Source organism: Callorhinchus milii, unplaced genomic scaffold, assembly GCF_018977255.1.
Source record: "Callorhinchus milii isolate IMCB2004 unplaced genomic scaffold, IMCB_Cmil_1.0 Scaffold945, whole genome shotgun sequence".
NCBI lineage: Eukaryota > Metazoa > Chordata > Chondrichthyes > Chimaeriformes > Callorhinchidae > Callorhinchus > Callorhinchus milii.
In genome coordinates, this window is record NW_024705686.1 from 277 (window position 1) to 18343 (window position 18067).

Sequence of the window (18067 nt, forward strand, 5' to 3'; positions counted from 1 at the left end):
CACGCCTTCACCGCGCAAATTTATTACAAGCTGCTTACGCTGTCGCGCGGCACGAATGCCGAGGCGTAAAGTGTTTTGTCTATGGACCGCTGCGAAAAAACCTAATACATTTCTTTACATGAAACGGAACCGCGGTTTCGGAAGACGGGGCACCGGTTGAGAACCAGCAGGAAGGACCGAGGGCTTCCTCCCCCACCGCCTGGTGACGAGCAGCCACCGAGCGTCACCGACACCTGTCCTCGCCGTCCACCGTCGTTTGCCAGATCGAGTTTCCCAGGGCGGAGATCCCCGAGGCAGCCGAAGGATTCCGCGGTGGGTGGGTTTTGTGGCGGCGTCCGGAGATGTCGTTACTCAAGCCGACCTTTTCCCCCTCCGTGCAGGAATCGCGGTGAGCATCGTGCCGGAGCGTGCGTGGAGGAGACTGCCGACTCGACACTGTCGCACGTCCTCAACCTGTACCGGCGCACTGCCTGGCTGCACCAGAACCTGCGCGAAGGCACACGCGTCGCGTCCGTCGAGCAGGTGCGCGAGATGGCATCTGGCGCCGCGCGCATCCGCGGGGAGACGCTTGGCATCATCGGCTTTGGTGAGTTTACACCACGTTACTCGCCGAGCCAATGCTCACCGCTACTCGTCAAGATCGGTGCTCACCGATACCAAGACCGGCGGTCACTGATACACCAAGACCGGAGTTCACCGATACACACCGAGACCGTTGCTCACCTATGCACAGTGATTGACACTGGTGGCCACTTGTCCTGACTGATACAACATAACTGCTTCGCGCTGATAGCCACTGGTGACACTCATATACACTGAAATCACAGATACTGCTTCACCCTACCACTGATAACGTTAGAGCTGATACCAGTAACGCTGATAATCACTAATGCTGATAACGATACTAAGTGAAACACGAATACGTTCTGCTTCGCTCATGCACACTGACGCGCACTCCTCCCGCTTAACACGCGTGCACACCATGCGTCGTTACATGCTTGCTACGTGTCAGTCTACACACTGGACACCCTTGCAATTCAAATGTTTTTTTCTCGGTGAAATATTTCAATATGAATAGAATAATCCACCACACTCTTACCACTCACGTCGACCCTTCCACACTCACCCACACACACTCGCCTAAACCATCTCACTAACTCCACTTACTCACCGCTCAGCTGTTCTCCACGCTGTCACCACTCACCTATTCTCCACTCTCTCACTCACCCATTTTCTACTCTCTCACCACTCACCTGTTCCCCACTCTCATTCACCACTCACCTGTTCTCCACTCACTCACCACTCACCTGTTCTCCACTCACTCACCACTCACCTGTTCCCACCCACTCACCACTCACCTGTTCCCCACTCACCACTCACTCGCCACTCACCTGTTTTCCTCTCACTCACCACTCACCTGTTCTCTCACTTACCACTCACCTGTTCCCCACTCACTCACCACTCACCTATTCTCCACTATCTCACTCACCACTCACCTGTTCTCCACTCACCACTCACCTGTTCTCCACTCACTCACCACTCACTCACCACTCACCTAATCTCCACTCTAACTCACCACTCACCTATTATCCACTCACTCACTCACCACTTGACCAATTCTCCACTCGCTACTTCTCCTCTCATTCGTGTCTCGACTCCGTCTCCACTGCCGGCATCACTGGGTTAAAGGAAACGCGCGGGGAGAGATTCCGTGGAATTAATGCGGCGTCTGCGATATCGACCGCGCGCTCTGCCGGGGAGCCCCAGCCCGCACCGAGGCAATCGTAGCACTCGTCACCGCGACACGCGGCTTGTCAGCAGCCGCTGATTCCACTGGAGGGCGAAATCAACCACTGGACGAGGGCTGTGCCGACGCTGGAGGGACGTGCGTTGGTGTTAACTCACCGGCCGCACACGCGCGAGTGCCGGGGTTTGCTGCGGGTGTGTCGCTGCGTGGCGTGCGCGGCGGCGGTTGTGCTGCGAGCTGTGTGTTGCGCAGTATGGTAGTGCTGGTTTGCTAGTGATGCGGTGACCGGTGTGTGATACCGGTTGTGCCGCGAGTGAACGTGTGGTGAGAGATTGAGCTGCGTCTGCTGTGTAGTGCCGCTTCTTTGCGATGGGTACTGCAGTGTCTGTTGATCTGTGCTAAACGTGGCGAGCGGTGTTGAATACCGGGGTGGGTGGCGTGGCGGTGGCGTTGCGGTGACGTGTGCTGTGCTGTGCGACACCTTTTTGAGCCGCCTGTCCTCTGCGCACTCAGGCCGCGTGGGCAGGCTGTGGCGCTGCGCGCGCGCGCCTTTGGCTTCAGCGTGATGTTCTACGACCCGTACCTCGCCGACGGGGTCGAACGCTCCCTGGGCATCCAGAGGGTGGCCACCCTACAGGACCTCTTGTACAACAGCGACTGCGTGAGCCTCCACTGCAGCCTCAACGAGCACAACCACCACCTCATCAACGACTTCACCATCAAGCAGGTAAGCTGCCGCAGCGCAAGGTCACGGTCCCGTCGCCGCCAAATCACTGGCGCTCCCCACCGTCGCTGCTGCCACCTATCACCTCCGTTACCACCCATCACGATTGTCACCTTCACCAACGCTGCCATAACCAATACCACCGCCAACGCCATCGTCGCAAATCATCGTCGTCACCGTCACCACTGAACACCATTGACCGCCAACACTATCATGACCACTCTCGCCAACTTAATTATTCCCAACATTTCCAACACCCGCCACCAGTAGCATCGCTGTTTCTAATCTCGCCTCGTCATAACCCCTCAGCGAGCTCCACGGGTTTGTGTTTCCATCTCGGTGTTAATGGCGACGGTGGCGACGGTGCAGATGCGGCAGGGCGCGTTCCTGGTGAACACAGCGCGCGGGGGCTGGTGGACGAGAAGGCGTTGGCGCTCGCGCTCAAGGAGGGCCGCATCCGGGGAGCGGCACTCGACGTGCACGAGATGGAGCCCTACAGGTGGGCGTCACGCAGCCCGCGACCCCATCTGTCACTCCACCTGTCGCACCGTCTGCCACCCTTTTGAATCCCCCCCCCCCTTCTTCGCCCTCTCCACGCACCGACCCATCACCGCTTCTGTCGCGCTGCCATCGTCAATAGATGCCGATCGTTGCCTGCGTGTCACCCGTGTCCCCTGCGCAGCGTGAACCAGGGTCCCCTGAAGGATGCCCCCAATCTGCTGTGCACGCCCCACACGGCCTGGTACAGCGAGCAGGCCTCCCTGGAGATGCGTGAGGAAGCTGCAAAGGAGGTCCGCCGGGCCATCACCGGTATGCAGCCACCACCCAATCCTCCTGCGCTCTGAAAATCCTAAACCACCCTGAACCCTGATGCACTTACACGTACCTCAATCCATCCCGATCCCAACCCGCACCCTCGTAAACCCCACCCCCACGCGTGAACCCACCTGCTCCTGCGTGCGCCCCAAATCCACGGCGCATACGTTCCGTGCGCCGGCGTGGGGAGACTCTGCGTCCACGTGCGCGAACGCTACGGGGGTGGGGGAGAATCCTGCCAGAGACGCGCATCCCCCTGCCCTCCTACCCCCCCTCCCCTTCCCTGGCGCTCCACTCCCCCGCCCCTCGGACGCTCGTTGTCCTCGGCGCCGCGACGGGGGTCCTCGGAGAGGGGACGAGAGCTCGCGTCACGATTCCTGTGGAGCTTCCACAGAGCAATTACAGGGCGTGTAATTTGTATTCCGGCTCCCGAGTCCCCGCGCCGCCACCGCGCACGCCTCCCTCTGCCTCGGGGACACTTCTCGCTCCACCTGCCGCCACCGCCGCTGCTGCTGCAGTAAATGAGGGTTGAGCGGCAGGGCGACGGCGCGATGGTAACGCTCTGTGCCTCGCAGCAAGAAGCGCTCTCGGTTCCTTTCCCGGGTTTTTCGGGTTTCCTTCATAGCTAAAAATGTACACACGATGTAATTGGGTCGTGGCCAAACATGCTGTAAAATATGGCCTGAGAATTACTCAATTGGGAATAAAAATCAACAACATTGCCCTCCACTGAAAATTCAGTGAGACGCTCCAAAATAGCTTGAGATTCAGTGAGGCTTTCTTGGGTAAACAAGCATCGTGATAACAAAGCCAACAGTTGGTGCCCGGAGCTGCACATCAGCTCCTGCGTGCGTGTGTGTGTCTGGAGAGCAGTGGCTTAGTGGTTCACGCGCTACGCTACGAACCTGGCAACCTGAGTTCTATTCCCGCTCACAGCCAACACTAGTGACAATTATCTGAACTGGTCCTGGGCCTCCCCTAGGTCGACTCGGCCTCAAATGAGTACCTGGTGCAGTGTGTAAATATTGCCACTTAGGAGACAAAGGCGGTTGAGCGTGGTGCTGGCCGCCCACCCCCTCGTGTGCTGTGCCGGCCTTTTTCGGTGCTCGCTAACAGCACTTGCCCCAACAGTCTGTTAAGGCTACGGGGATGTTTGTCTGCATAGCAATAGCATAGTGGTTAGCACGCTGGACTCCGAACCTGGTGGCCCACGTTCGATTGCCACTCATGCCTAATGTCGGCGATGAATATCTGAACTGGTCCTAGGTCTCCCCTAAGTTGCCTTAGCCTAAAATGAATAACCGTTGCGGTGTGTTCAATGTCAGCACCGGGGAGACCCAAGGTCGTGGTGCTTCTTGTATGCTGGCCCAGCCTTCATAGGCGCTCGCTAACAGCGCTCGCCCCACCACCGTGTGTAGGCTATTCGGGGAATATGTTTGTCTTTGTAAGCATAGACTTTATAATTTGGTCTTTTGGTGAAGAGGTTGCCAGCCACTGATAGTTTTTAGTTTAGTTCAGCGATTTTATTTAACATTATAAATGCTACACTAACAACATTGAGAAAAATGCCAGTCCCTTAATTCACAGTAAATTGGCACTGTGGGAGCACAGGCGGTGCTTCTGTCAGTTCTGTCAGTCAATCCATAACACTTGGGTCTGTCCCCTGACCTCCTTCCTGCCAGCACTGAGCCTCCAAAACTTGACGTGATAGCCTCCAAATGCACCTAGCCTGGCACAAGTGCAGTGGTGTCATCACTGTCTATTAGTAGTGAATGGTCAGGTGGGCTCGTGAGGCGGGAAGTGGAGATGTAACAACAATGGATTTGCTGCACCGCCCTCTGCTCACAACGTAGCCCCCAACAGTCTACGACAGCTGTTACATCTATGGTGGCGCCCATCCAATGACTACCTCGGCTGAACTCAGTTTGGCGCCTGAGATTGTATGAAATCAGGCATTTTTCCGGATGATTAAATGGCCACAGTTGTGTGTAATTGTGTGGGGAACCTTGGCGCAGTGGTTAGCGCACTGCACTAAAAACACGGCGCCATCCGGGTTCGATTCCCACTCACGGCCAATAACAATAGCGAATGTCTGGACTGGTCCTGGGCCTCCCCTAGGTCGACTCAGCCTTAAATGAGTACTTGGAGCGGTGTGTAAACTTTAGTTTCTGGGAGACAAGGTGGCTGGGGGTGTTGCTGGCCACACAACCCCCTCTTCGTGTGCCGTGCCGGCTTTCATAGGTGCTCGCTAACAGCACTTTCCTTTGATGGCCTGTGAAAGACTATACGGGGGAGAGGATCTTTTGTAATTGCATGCGTGTGTGTACTCAGGACGCATCCCTGATGCCCTCAAGAACTGTGTGAACAAGGAGTTTTTCCCGACGGCGGCGTCGCACTGGGCCCCATGGACCCCGGCGCTGTGCACCCCGAACTCAACGGGGCCGCGTACAGGTGCGCCGAGACCGCGGGGACCACGGGGTACACGCACGGGGACCACCGGGATCACGGGGACGGTCTCAAGCGAGGACTGCGAAGCGGCACTGCGAGCATTGTTGATGATAACCCTCTCGTGGGTTAAACTCATGCGAAGGTCATGGGGGAGTTGGGGGCCTCCCCGTCTCTGCCAGCTTCGTGGCACGCAGCTGCAAAGACGCAGGCACCTATGCTACGGCGGCCATGGCTTTTAAGGACGTCGAGCGTTCGAGCCCCCGTTGCCGCCTTGCGCGCCTCGCTTTGCTGCCCCGCGTTTTTATTTGACTCCTATTCGAGGGCATTGCTGCACGGTAGCTGCTCGCTCCACAGAAATGTGCTGCTCTGACCCGTCTCCCCATCTGTGTGCGCGCGTGTCTCTGTATTTCCCCCCCCCATCTCGCGCAGGTTTCCGGGCAGCATGGTGGGCATGCCCGGCGGTGTGGATGGAATGATGCCCATCACGCACGGGCTGGCGCCCGTGGTGGCGCACCCTCCGCACACCCCCTCGCCCGGCCTTGGAAGACTGAGGCGGAGAGAGACGGGATGGGGGCGGCGGCGGAGCCCACAACCCCATGGGCCGCGACGGCGCAGACGACGGCCGGGGAAATAGCCCCCCGCCCTCCACTCCCCTAGTCGGCCGGGGGTCCCCTCCCTCTGCTGCCCAACAAGGTGGTGCCGCGGGTGGAGGAAGGGGGTGTAGGCTGGCCGGGGGGGGCAGTGGGTGCATGCGTGTGGGTGAGGGGGGGGCCGTGAGCAGAGCCGGACGCGTCCCGGCGTGCGCGCGCGCGTCCGTGTGTGTGTGTGTGCGCGCGTGTGTGTGTGTGTGTGCGCGTGCGTATCCGTGCCCGTCGAGAGAGCGCGCAGTAATGCACGTCACGTCCCGTGCGTCCGTTTTAACCCTTCCGCTGGCCACGCAGAGCCGGCATGGCGTGATGAATGTCCACGTTTGGCTAAACGTAGATGGAACCGCGTCCTGTCCTCGTTTCATCACAGAACAATCGAGGAGACGGCGGAGGCGGCGGCGCGCTCTCTCCGAATCCCCGCGTGTGCCGGAGTAGAGAGGCCGTGTTGTTTACTGCCGCTTGTTGAGGCGCGAGGCCCTCGGCTCTGGGTTTCCCCGGCAACAGAACAGCGCTGATGTGTAAACCAGTCAAACAACACGAGGACGTTTATAAAAAAAACACTTTATACATTTCTCGTGTTTGAATGTGCTTCTTTTTGACAGACGTTATCGTGATTGCCCGGCGAGGGTTCGGAACCAGTTACAAATTATATACCATGGGTGATAAGTGGACATCGTGATGTCAAACGATCCATAATCAGGCCCGACCTCTCCCGCGACCCCGTGGGACGCGGGAGGCTCCTGAACTTGCGCCGGGAGCAGTGGGCGGCGCTAACGATGGTAATTTTCCAAAATTGGCCTCGTGGCGTGAACTCTTAAACAACATAAGCTCTGCCGCCTTTGGCTGCTGCTGGTGCCGGTGATGCCCATTGTGTCGAGGGTGGTAGGCAGGTGGGTTTTGGGTAAGTCTGGCCAGGGTGCCCTTCCGGGTCATATGCCCCCTGGAGGGGCATGATGCCATGCCTCTGGGCGCAAATAGAATTCCCCTCCTGCGGTAGAGATGGAAAGAGCGATGAGCGCACAACTGCGGTGAACGTGGGAGGGTGGATTAAGACGGGGGGGGGGGGGGGTCACATTTTGCTCGGTGAAGCCAAGTCCGTGGTGACAAAAAAAGGTGGTCGAGGCTGAATCCCATTTTAAACGCGGAGCGACAAGGGTGCACAACTTCGAACGGTGGCCGTGAGTGGAGTGGGGGGGAGGCATCCACACTTTGCAAGGGCAGAGAGTTGCGGGCGCCACCCGAGGGCACCGAGAGAGAGGCCACAGCTGCGAGTGCTCGGACGTCCTCTCAGTTTGGGCAGCGTTCAAATGCCCATTTAGTCATGCCATGACCCAGAGCCCTGACCTTGACCCTGATCGGCCACCAGGTTCCGCGTCGGATGGGATCGGCGAGTGGGAAGAGTGAGCGCGCGGGGCAGAAAATGCGGATTTATTCCTGATATTTATTAGACGCAATGGGTTAAAGCGTACAATGTTAAACGTTGATTATGTAACGCATTAGCATAGCTGTTTGTATTTTTTTTATTCGTTTTCTTCCACAAGCGGGCTACGGTGTCTACGGGGTTCTCCGTGTCGAAACAAAGGGGTGAGGAGTTTAGGACCCCCCACCTTTTCCCCCTACAACCCCTGGGCTGGATTTTCTCCCGGTGTGGGGAAAGTTTCAAAGCTCGTCCTTCCAGGGAATGCTAATCACTGCACAGGCACGGACGGTCAGCGCACCGAACCCCCATGTGCATGCGGGACTCCCGGAGATCATTCCTTTGCAGCAGTGGGGGTCACCGGAGGTCACCTTGTCTTGGCACAAATCAAACTGGTGTGGGGAGGGCCCCCTCCAACCCCAGTGTACTTGGGGTGGGATGACCCCACCCACCTTTCATTCCTTGGTTAAGTCTGAGCCGGTGTCACGGACCGTGCATAACAAGATCTTCTCTGTTCCCTTTCCCCCACACCCTCCTCAGGGTGATAGGGGAAGGGGATTGTACGCCCTCTAGCTTCTAAGAGTGGGGGGGGCTCCTCGGGGGGGGGGGTTAGAGGGGTCCTAGACTCCACTTAACGCTCGTGGGGCCGGAAAGCCCAGCAGCTCCTCGCGCCGCCTGCGTAGCTGTCTCATCACCATCACCACCATCATCGCCATCATCATCATCATGATTATTATTGGGCCGTGAGGTTGTGAACTTTGTACTAGTTGTGTTAGTTTTAACAATTAAGGTTATTAGTCATGTGTTTTACGCATTTTGTGGACTTTATAGCTGTAGGGAAGTTCCCTAAATCACTGTGACTTGTATATTACCTTTAAAGGAAATTAAAAAAAAAATTATTAAAAAAGCCCCCCGCATTGTTGCTGGTTTTTATAAGTGAGGCTTGCGCTGTGGCGTCGCCCGTCCTTGGCTGTACCGCCCAATCCCGGCTGGGTCACCTGTCCAGGGCGCCGTCGACCTTAGGTGAACCGCGCAATGTGGAGTGCGTTGCCTGTCCAGGGTGTCGCCCGCTCCGGCGCCGCCCACACGCACCCACACCACACACCACCACGGACGATCCCAGCATATAATACGACGGTTCCAGAGAAACTCGTGCCACAGCTCCAACCCACCCCGCGACCGACTCCGCAGCCCACTCCATGCTGCCTGGTGGGGATGACGAGCCCGGGAGGAGGACGGAGTGCATCTCTACTCTTTGGTTCTTTCGGTAAAGTCACGTAGTTAGAAATAAAGTAAAACAAATCACGACGTTTCGATTGCAACACAAGCAATCGTCATCGGGTGGGAAAACCACAGCAAGAATAAATTGCTGAAGTGGGAGAGCTTGTGTTGCAATCGAAACGTGATTTATTTTCTTTCTAACTACATGACTTTACCGAAAGAACCAAAGAGTATGGATTCCTGCAGTCACGAAAGCTTCAAATCAAGATTGGAGTGCATCTCCTCAAGCGGCAAGTCCAGTGAGCGGACACCAATGCAGGAGGACCGTGTGTGGGGCCCTGGTGGGATCCCTTTATGAACGAGAGCAACGTCCCCTGTGTCAGGTCACACGGTGCCGTGGACAGCGATGGTGTCGCGGCGAGGCGCACTGCACTGCTTGACCAGGCGATCCGGATTTTAATTCCCACTCGCGACCGATAACGGTGGCATGTATTTGAACCGGGCCCACAACTCCTGTAGGTCAATGCAGCCTTAAATGAAAACCCGCCGCAGGGTGTAAACATGAGCCCTGGGGAGACAAAGGCGACCAGGCCGACTGTTAGCCACCCACCCCCTTGTATGTCAAGCACTTCCCCCAGCAGTCTGCTAAAAGGCTATTCGGGGGTCTTAGGTCCCGGAGTGAGTGAGCGAGACCATATGAGTGAGGTCCCTGTGTGCGTGAGATGCCTTTGAGTGCCGAGTGTGAGGTCCACCCTTGCACTGATCCCAATTGGAATGTCCCTTGGTCCCCGTTTCCCTTGGTCCCCATCCCCCATATTCCTCATCCCACTTGGTACCCGTCGCCATAGGTTCCCATCCCCCATGTTCCTCATCCACTTGGTACCCGTCGCCATAGGTCCCCATCCCCCATGTTCCTCATTCCACTTGGTACCCATCGCCATAGGTCCCCATCCCCCATGTTCTCATTCCACTTGGTACCCGTCGCCATAGGTTCCCATCCCCCTTGGTCTGTATCCCCTTTGGTCCCCACCCCCCTTGGTCCCCGTCCCCATAGAATTCTGACGCCCATGTTCCCAGAGTTCACGCGGCGCATTCACAAGAGACGCCAATTAATAATTATGGAACTCTTTTTATTAAACACAAATTATCCAACAGTCTCGAAATGCCATGAATATGTACCATAAATATATAAGATGTCGGATTCCAAATCATTTAGCTATGCTTGCTGATAACATGGATACATGAACAGAAGATGTAAATGGATACACGATCTCGGAAAGTACTGCTACGCTTCAACTAATCATTTAAAAGCGCCCCTTGTTCCTTTTAAATTAACAGCTAACATCAGGTCCGGCGTAACGAGAATCAGCTGAGTGACCGTCTGTGTCAAGGTGCGTGACGAGGATGCGCAACTCCAAAAGCTTTGCAATGCGAGTGTCAAAAGTTATGAGTGCCGTTTATACACCGGTGGTGTCTCATTACACGCTTATAGCTTATTTTGCACTCTCGTGTCCACGCCGTGTCCACGCAGCCCCCGGGGGACACGCGGGGCACGCCGGTTTACCCCCTCTGCGCCCTCGGGAGCAACGCGACGTTGAGACCTCCCGCGACGCGACACGGGGAAGGCAGCTGGACGCGGGAGCGAGCGCGGGGGAGGAGGGGACGCGGCTCTACTTAGCACCGCACCGGGAGCGAGAGATAGGAGAGTGGGGGGAGGAGAGTGGGGGGAGGAGAGTGGGGGAGGGAGTGCGCGCTCTACACGCCGTGTGATCGCACCCGAGGCTCGCGGTCACTGAAACCGCACGCGCGGTCACCCGCATCGACCACGCGCGGTCAGCCCCGAACGTGCAGGCGCGCGCGGTCACCCGCGGCACGACACGCAACGCATGCGCGCTCACCTGCGCCCTGCAGGTGGTGGGGCCACCTGAACTACGCGCGTGCGGCCGCCACTTGACACGGTACGTCGGTGGAGGGGTGGAGAAGGGGTGGGGGGCACGTGAACGCCTTTGGTAGCCGGTGAGGGATTCGCGCAGTGCTGCAGCTGTGTGGGAGGTGCTGCCGGCATTATTGCTATTTTGCAAGTCGGGGATACAAAAGGGGCCTCGAAACCAACATCGACCACAGCTGCCCCGACCTCAACTCCTCACACGCGCGTAAGTGTCCGTGTGTGTCTCTGTGTGTACATCACGTCTCTGTGAACAGCGTGCGTCTGTGGTTCTCTGTATGTCTGCGTGTCTTTGTGCAAGTATCTTTCTGAACGCGCAACTCTGATATAGCCTAAGGTTATCAGGAGTGTGTGTACAGCACGTGTGTCTCTGCGGTCGTGTGCGTCTTTGTGTGGCGTGTCCGCGTGTGTCTGCACACAGCATCTATGTGGTTGTGTGCGGCTGTTTGATGGCCTCACTGCGTGTGTGTGCCCGTGTATATCTGGGTGGGTACGAGTGCTCGTGTATCTGTGTATCTGTGTGTGTGTATCTTTGTGCGTGCAGCTGTAGTGCGTGTGTAGCTGCGCCTGTGTATTTGTATGTCTGCGTCTGTGTTGGTGGTTCTGTATCCGTAGGTTGCCGCGTGTCCGTGTTCTCGCCGTGTGCGCCCGTGCCAATGCGTCGTGTTGTCTTGCTCATCCCTAGTCCTCGATGTGTCTATGTGCCTGTGTCTCCATGGGACACGTGCGCCTTTCTCTATGCGTCGATCTCCGTGCATCCCCGAGCGTGTCCCCCCCGAGTACCGCGCGCGGGTCGAGGGTTCAGGCTTCGCCCGCGAGGCGGGGGGGGCGGCGCGTGGAGCCGCGGGCGCTCGTGGGGAGGAGGGGGGTCGCCCCCCTCGCTAATGACTTAATGAGTAATTACAGCTCGAGGAGGAGTCACGCGCCCTGGCAATTACCCCGCGACGAGGGGGGTTACGGCAGCCTCCCCTCCACCAGCACCGGACGGGACTCGAGGAGGCTTCTTGGTGATGACCCTGCGTGGTTCCAGGGTCAAATGTTAAGGTGAAGGAACTTTACCGTGGCCCCGTCAATCCTCGGGTCAGCGGAATAAGGGGCTAAGCCACTGCCTCCCCACGCGCGTCTTAAAGCCAAGCGCGGATACGATACAGGATATAATAATATAAGAATAATGATAAGACGTTACATCGTATACAAGTGTTGGTGACAATCATGTCAAACACTGCAGGATATAAGTAACCGCTAGCGTCGTGTATAAATGTTGGACCAAGGGTTCACGGGCGGGCCGCAGTGGAGTCACTACACGGCCCCCGAGCAGCGTCGCTGAGCTGATATCATCACCGCCATCACCACCACCACCATCAACACCATCACCACCATCAGGGTCCGTGTGGCTGCGTCGTGGCGTGTGTAGCCGTGTAAACTTTATGCAGCGCACGGTGAAGTGGTGTGAGACGGCAGAGGGACGGGGGGGGGGAGATGCGGGGAGGGGTGAGGGTGACAGGGAGAGTGGTGGGGGGTGTTAGGGTCTAGATGGAAGGGAGACCCCTCTGACCCGCCGCACATCGCGCCTCCTGCGCGCCGACGAGGTGCGGGTGATGGTGCTGCTGCTGCTGGTGGTGCACGGGCGGCGTGGCCCCGTGCACCTCCCCGGCGCGTTCGTGCGCGCGCCGGTGGTCCTGCAGATACCACTTGGTGGTGTAGCGCTTCCCGCAGACGTCGCACGCGAACAGCAGCACGCCCACGTGCTTGAGCACGTGGATGGTGAGCGCCGAGGAGGTCTTGCAGCGCAGGCCGCAGCACGTGCACGTGAGGCTGCTCTTGTCCACGTGGTGCCGCTTGGCGTGCTCGCGCACGCATGCAAACTCGGCCAGCAGCTCCTTGCCGCAGATCTGGCATGCGGCGCGCGCCCCCGACGAGGATGAGGAGGGCGTCGAGGTCGAGGAGGAGGTCGCGCCGCCGCCACCGCCGCCGCCGCCTTCGCGTGGGGGCGGCCCCGCGGGGGTGGCGGTGCCGACGCCGGCACGGGCGGCCCCGCGGGCAAGGGCGCGGGCACGGCCCCCGGGGCCGACGCGACGGAGGCTGCTCCGTTCTCCGCCGCGGCGAGAGGTCAGCGCAAACAGCCGCTCTGGACAGCCGGGTGGGCTGCTGCTGCTGTTTGTTGTTGCTGTTGTTGCTGTTGTTGCTGTTGTTGCTGCTGAAGCTGCTGCTGCTGCTGTTGAAGCTGCTGCTGTTGAAGCTGATGTTGCTGCTGTTGCTGCAGTTGCTGCAGTTGCTGCACAGGTTGGTGGTGATGATGGTGCAGGTGATGGTGCAGCGGGGCCGGGTGTCCACCCGCTGCGGCCGCCGCGGCTGCGGCCGCCGCCGCGGCGGCCGCGACCTGCACCTGCACCCCGGCCTGCGGGAGCTGGTGGTGGTGGTGGCAGAGCGCGTGGCCCGGGGCCGCGGCCGCGGCCGCCCTCGCCGCCAGGTGCCCGAAGTAGTCCCCGTACTCGTACTGCGCGTCCAGCCAACTCGACAGCAGATTGTTCTCCTCCTGGCTCCTTTCCAGCTGCTGCTGCTGCTGCTTTATGCTGTGGCCACCGCCGTTGCTGCTGCTTCCGACACCTCCGCCGATGCTGATGCCGATGCTGCTTGCGCTGACGGCCGCGTGGTGCAGCAACTGCTGTTGGTGCAGCTGCTGCTGCTGTTGCTGCTGCTGCTGTTGCTGCTGCTGCTGCTGCTCGTGCGCACGCCTGTGCTCGTCCAGATGCCACTTGGTGGGGTAGCGCTTCCCGCACGTGTCGCACGCGAACAGGTAGATGCCCATGTGGCGCAGCACGTGCACGGTGAGGGACGAGGAGCTCTTGCACTGCGCGCTGCAGCTCATGCACATGAGCGACTGCTTGTCCATGTGGCGCTTGGCGTGGTTGCGCAGCGCCACGAAGTCTGCGGGCAGCGCCTCGCCGCACAGCTGGCACAGGCCGTGAGGGCCGCTCATGCCCGCGGCGGTGGCGGCCGCGACTCCCCCGTTGGTCGCCTGCGAGGAGGAGGCGGCGGAGGAGGAGGAGGCGGAGGAGGGATCTGGCCGCCTCGCCTGCACGACTCCCCCAGGCGTCGAGCCATTACTAATCTGGGGTCGCCTGGCCCCGCCGCTCGCGTTTTCACGCACCATTTCCAGGATTGTGTACGTCTTCTCGCTGCCGCCCTCCCCCTCGCTCACCACCGTGGCGGGGAAGCTGTCCGCCTGGCTATTGATTTTCCAGGGCTGTCTCGGGTGGTCCCACAGGGGCTGCCCCACGGGAGGCCGGCCACGTGCCGCGCGTTCACGTCCCAGGGCCCCCGCTGGCTGGGCTCCCACACGGCGTGGGTCCCCGCGGCCGCCAGCCCCGGGTGGTGGTGGTGATGGTGGTGGTGGTGGCCGCTCAGGTGGTCCCACGGAGCGGCCCGTTGTTCCCACAGCTGGCTGCCCCACGGGAGCATGTCGGGCAGGAAGGGGGTGAGCTCCGAGTAGTGTGTTTCCATATCACTCACCCGGGCCCCTGCCAAATTCAAGACACCCCGCCGCCGCCGCCTGCAGGGAGGGAGGAGAGCGCGGGGGGAGAGGGGAGAGCGGGGGCGGCGCGAGCCGGTGAGGGTATTGAGAGAGGAGAGAGTTGAGAGCGGGGAGAGAGAGATGCGGGGGGGGGGGGCCGTTACCGATCCGTCTATTGATCAGGCCCCGCGGCCCCGATCTCCGCGCCACAGGTGTGGCCCCGCGCGGGGCCCCCGGCTTAGTAGGGGCGGTGGGCGCCGGTCCCCGCGGCGGCGGCGGCGGCGCGGAGCGCGCGGCGACAGAGACGACAACGACAACAACAACAACAAAGCGGGGGCGAGGAGGAGGAGGAGGCGGCGGCGGCGGCCCGGGGCGCGCACCCCATGTCTGCTGCTAATGGCGAGAGGCCTGGGCCTACTGCCTCCCTCCCGCCCGCCCGGGATGCGCCCCCCACCACCACCTCCCTCCCCCCCGGTCCCAGGGAAGAGGAGGAGGAGGCGCGGGGGAACTCGACGGGACGATGAGCCCCGTGCGCGCGCGGGCAGCAGCGGCGACGGCGAGAGGAGGAAGCGGAGAGAGAAAAAATCGCGGCGTCCCGGGTCGCCCGAGGGGGGCTCGGGGCAGGTGGAGGCGCCTCCCCCCCCCCCCCGGGCTAATTTACACCGCCGCGTGAGCCGCGTCAACCGCGCCGCTCGCCGTGTCAATAGGGGGGTTCGCAGCCAATTAATCATGGCCCCCCACAGCCCCCGCGCGCCCCCCCCCCCACCACCACCACCATCTCTCTCCTCTCCCTCCCCATCATCCTCCTCTCTCCTGCTGCTGCTGCTCCCTTCTCTCTCCCCCCCCCCACCTCTCTTCTCTTTTTTTTTACAAATTTTATTTTTTTATTTCTTGGCCACGAAACCCGAAGTCGAGCTCCGAGCTCCCGCACCGGACGCGCCGCCGCCGCCGCCCCGGGGAGGCGCGGGAGGAGACGCGGCGAGGAGGAGGAGGAGGGTCGCGGGGTGTCCCGGGGTCCCCGCGCCGCCGCCGAGCCGCGCCGCGGAGATGGAGCCAAACCTCAGGATCTGAGTGCCCGCACCGCAGACATGATCCGCCTCGGGACGAGCTTAATGTGGAGCGCGCATGCGCGCCGCCTGTCAGCCCTAATGAGCGGAGGGGACATCGCTTTGTTTACACACTCGTTTAGCGCTGATGGATGCCGCCCCGCGCCGCCAGCCCGTGCCGCACACTCAGCGCCATTTCACGACGAGGGGCCCCCCGCCGGGCCCTGCCGCGCTCCCCTGTCCCGCGGATTGCTCGGGGGCCCCACCCCCATCGCCGCGCCCCCCCCACCCCCATCGCCCGTCCCCGCCCGTACCCCCTCCGGTGCGCCGCGAACCCTCCCCGGAGCTCCCTCCCCTCCCTCCCCTCTCTCTTCCTCCCTCCCATCCACTCACTCAAGCGCACCACCCACACCGCCTCCCCCCCCTCCTCCCTCTGTCTCCTCTCCCTCCCCCACTCCTCCCATCCACTCACTCACGCCCCCCCTCTCCCCTGCCGCTCCCTCCCCGTGCGTCGTGTGCGTTACGTGAGCGCGTCCGTGTGTTGTGGATGTGTGTAGCCCGTGCTGTCTGTGTGTGTGTAGCCCGTGCTGTCTGTGTGTGTGTAGCCCGTGTTGTGTGTGTGTGTAGCCCGTGCTGTCTGTGTGTGTGTAGCCCGTGCTGTCTGTGTGTGTGTAGCCCGTGCTGTCTGTGTGTGTGTAGCCCGTGTTGTGTGTGTGTGTAGCCCGTGCTGTCTGTGTGTGTGTAGCCCGTGCTGTCTGTGTGTGTGTAGCCCGTGCTGTCTGTGTGTGTGTAGCCCGTGTTGTGTGTGTGTGTAGCCCGTGCTGTCTGTGTGTGTGTAGCCCGTGCTGTCTGTGTGTGTGTAGCCCGTGCTGTCTGTGTGTGTGTAGCCCGTGTTGTGTGTGTGTAGCCCGTGCTGTCTGTGTGTGTAGCCGTGTTGTGTGTGTGTAGCCCGTGCTGTGTGTGTGTAGCCCGTGTTGTGTGTGTGTAGCCCGTGTTGTGTGTGTGTAGCCCGTGCTGTGTGTGTGTAGCCCGTGTTGTGTGTGTAGCCCGTGCTGTGTGTGTGTAGCCCGTGTTGTGTGTGTGTAGCCCGTGCTGTCTGTGTGTGTAGCCCGTGTTGTGTGTGTGTAGCCCGTGTTGTGTGTGTGTAGCCCGTGTTGTGTGTGTGTAGCCCGTGCTGTGTGTGTGTAGCCCGTGTTGTGTGTGTGTAGCCCGTGCTGTGTGTGTGTAGCCCGTGTTGTGTGTGTGTAGCCCGTGCTGTGTGTGTAGCCCGTGCTGTGTGTGTGTAGCCCGTGTTGTGTGTGTGTAGCCCGTGCTGTGTGTGTGTGTGTAGCCCGTGCTGTCTGTGTGTGTAGCCCGTGCTGTGTGTGTGTGTGTAGCCCGTGTTGTGTGTGTGTAGCCCGTGCTGTCTGTGTGTGTGTAGCCCGTGTTGTGTGTGTGTAGCCCGTGTTGTGTGTGTGTAGCCCGTGCTGTGTGTGTGTGTAGCCCGTGCTGTGTGTGTGTAGCCCGTGTTGTGTGTGTGTAGCCGTGCTGTGTGTGTGTAGCCCGTGTTGTGTGTGTGTAGCCCGTGCTGTGTGTGTGTGTAGCCCGTGCTGTGTGTGTAGCCCGTGTTGTGTGTGTGTAGCCCGTGCTGTGTGTGTGTGTGTAGCCCGTGTTGTGTGTGTAGTCCGTGCTGTGTGTGTGTAGCCCGTGCTGTCTGTGTGTGTGTAGCCCGTGCTGTGTGTGTGTGTAGCCCGTGTTGTGTGTGTGTAGTCCGTGCTGTCTGTGTGTGTGTAGCCCGTGCTGTCTGTATGTGTGTAGCCCGTGCTGTGTGTGTGTAGCCCGTGCTGTGTGTGTGTAGCCCGTGCTGTCTGTGTGTGTGTAGCCCGTGCTGTCTGTATGTGTGTAGCCCGTGTTGTGTGTGTGTGTAGCCCGTGCTGTGTGTGTGTAGCCCGTGCTGTCTGTGTGTGTGTAGCCCGTGCTGTCTGTGTGTGTAGCCCGTGCTGTCTGTGTGTGTAGCCCGTGCTGTGTGTGTGTAGCCCGTGCTGTCTGTGTGTGTGTAGCCCGTGCTGTCTGTGTGTGTGTAGCCCGTGCTGTCTGTGTGTGTGTAGCCCGTGCTGTCTGTGTGTGTGTAGCCCGTGCTGTCTGTGTGTGTGTAGCCCGTGCTGTGTGTGTGTGTAGCCCGTGCTGTCTGTGTGTGTGTAGCCCGTGCTGTGTGTGTGTGTGTGTAGTCCGTGCTGTGTGTGTGTAGCCCGTGCTGTCTGTGTGTGTGTAGCCCGTGCTGTGTGTGTGTGTAGCCCGTGTTGTGTGTGTGTAGTCCGTGCTGTGTGTGTGTAGCCGTGCTGTCTGTGTGTGTAGCCGTGCTGTCTGTGTGTGTAGCCCGTGCTGTCTGTGTGTGTGTAGCCCGTGCTGTCTGTGTGTGTAGCCCGTGCTGTCTGTGTGTGTAGCCCGTGCTGTCTGTGTGTGTAGCCCGTGCTGTCTGTGTGTGTAGCCCGTGCTGTCTGTGTGTGTGTAGCCGTGCTGTCTGTGTGTGTGTAGCCCGTGCTGTCTGTGTGTGTGTAGCCCG

The 18067-nt window shown here is 59.9% G+C and overlaps 1 pseudogene; it reads left to right on the forward strand.

Moving 5' to 3' along the window:
- The first annotated feature begins 380 nt into the window (after nt 1-380).
- On the forward strand, nt 381-6369 carry LOC121852552 (annotated as a pseudogene).
- Nucleotides 6370-18067: the final 11698 nt, after the last annotated feature.